Source organism: Cupressus sempervirens, chromosome 3 (genome assembly GCF_028749045.1).
Source record: "Cupressus sempervirens isolate cs-2001-9-10 chromosome 3, ASM2874904v1, whole genome shotgun sequence".
Taxonomy (NCBI): Eukaryota; Viridiplantae; Streptophyta; class Pinopsida; order Cupressales; family Cupressaceae; genus Cupressus; species Cupressus sempervirens.
Genome location: NC_143120.1, coordinates 686257073 through 686259201, shown reverse-complemented (window position 1 = coordinate 686259201; position 2129 = coordinate 686257073). Strand labels below are relative to the sequence as shown.

The window sequence follows — 2129 nt, the reverse complement described above, 5'->3', positions numbered from 1 at the left end:
GAATTAGTGTATAACTATTAGTAATTTGATATCCCACAGGAACAAAAATATGCTAAAAATTCATAATTTACTTTACATTGTAATTCAATATGTTTATGCATGCATTATTTTAAAGTTAAAAGTTTTATTGGTTAGAGATTAGTACTTCTAATTCACCCCCTCAGAAGTATACATTTCCCATTTGTATTTCCAACAGTATATGTATGTGTATATACATATCTATATGTATGTGTTTGTGTATATACATATCCATATGTATGTGTTTGAATATTTAGTGAAAAAAAAACCAAGTTAAATTATAAAGATTTATAATTACATGGGAGACAGGATCACTTATTACATTCGGAAATGAATGAAAACAACCGACGGTGCAGAAGAGTAACAGGGAAACTCGGAAACAGAGCAAAGGGGAGAGGATAACGAAAGCGCAAGAAGCATTCCAAGTTGAATTAAAATGAGAGAGAGAGGGAAAGAGACAGAGAAGAGGAGGAGGATAACGAATGCTCAGAGAGAGTCGCACTTGGTGGGCTTGAAAGAGAGCGTGTTGTGAGCGTCGTTGTAGAGGATGTGGAAATTTTGCTGCTGTATGTTGCCGAAGATGGAAGGAATGTTCCCCGAGGGCACGCCCAACATTGCGAGGCAGGAAAGGTCTTGAGACACCTGAATGAAGAAGTTGTCCGCTGGGAGCTCGTAATCCACGGCGCCCTTGAAGTTGAAGGTGAGGGTCGGCAGGGCGAGGTCCTTAGTGGACGATGTCCCGTAGCAGAGATCCAAGCCTGTGGAAGAGCCGTCTACAGGAGCGAGGTGAATGGCGGACTGGATGGCTGTCTTGAGAGGAGAGTAGGCAGCCTCGTCCAGAATGGTCACTGTGGTTCCGGAATCGATGATCATACCTCCGCTGCCGTCCGGCTGCAGATCAAAAGTTCCGGGAGGAATATCTACGGCCTTACCATTGAGGGTGATCCCTGTGACAGGGATGTACCAGAAAGTGGGAATGACGCTGCTCTTAATGAGCGACAAAGTCTTGCCTCCGCTCAAGGAAGCGCCCTCCCCGAAAAAGAGAGGGCTGGTCTGCGAAGAAGAGTCGGCGATGGACAAGAGACAGTAGGAGAACATGTTCTCTGCTTTGGAACCGAGCTGTGAGATGAGAGAGAGACCACCTCTTCCCAGTCCCACGAGACCGCCGCCCTGAGAGAATCCCTGCCCTTCGTTGTCATGCCCGCATCCAAATGCAACGCCTTTAACCTTGCTGCTCCCAATTGACAGTGTCTCCGAAGCCAGGTCACCGCTGGTGAAGGAGCCATCGCCGTACTGATACATAAAGGTACAATCTGGACTGCATCCCGTCTGTGTACTCCCCAATGCGTCACAAAGAGAATCGCCGCAGGGAATTGTGGAGAAAGTGGAGGACTTGGAGGGGTCGAATATTGGCGTGGGCTGAGAGAAGCACTCCTGGCAAGGCTTGCACTGAGTCCAAATCAGATCACTCCCCGTGTCCACAATCGCCTCAAAGCTCACAGACGGCGTTCCCACACCAACGCTCATCAGAAATTCTCCATCCCCGACTTGAACCGGCGTTTCAGCGTCCAATTCACCTCTTATGTGCGCCTCTATCTTCTTCATTCTTCCCTTACTTCGATCCACAGCCGAACGAATTCGCGCAGCGAAGCTCAACTCTCCCTCTGATCTGCGCGTCATGTTCACCCTTACTTTGACATTCTCATCGCTGCTGGACTTGGGCCAAGCACTAAATAGTCTGTCCGAAGAACATGATATCATTGGAATAGCCAAGCATATCAAGACCACAAAACCCAACACCTTTGAACAGTACCCCATTTCTCTGTCTTTTCTAAATCTGCAAAACGTTTTCTGCTCTCATCAACACCACTCCATATGGTGTTTATATAGAGAGCGAGGAAGAGCCTTAAATCAAATTCGGTCGTTACTGAAATTGAAACTGGTTTTTGACTCTCCTCTCAACATATTCCCCCACTTGTCCCAATAACAGGACCGATTCTCTTATTTAGATGCGCTTGATTGGATGAGTTTATTTAATTCCGCTTTCTCTATCTGTGACCGTCTCATCTTCTCTAGAATTGTTCTAGAAAGGATAGAAATCGCTCTTTCCC

General features: G+C 46.4%; 1 pseudogene; it reads right to left on the bottom strand.

Moving 5' to 3' along the window:
* Positions 1-504: 504 nt before the first annotated feature.
* Positions 505-1836, bottom strand: LOC149568605 (aspartic proteinase nepenthesin-2 pseudogene; annotated as a pseudogene).
* Between the last annotated feature and the right edge of the window lie 293 nt (positions 1837-2129).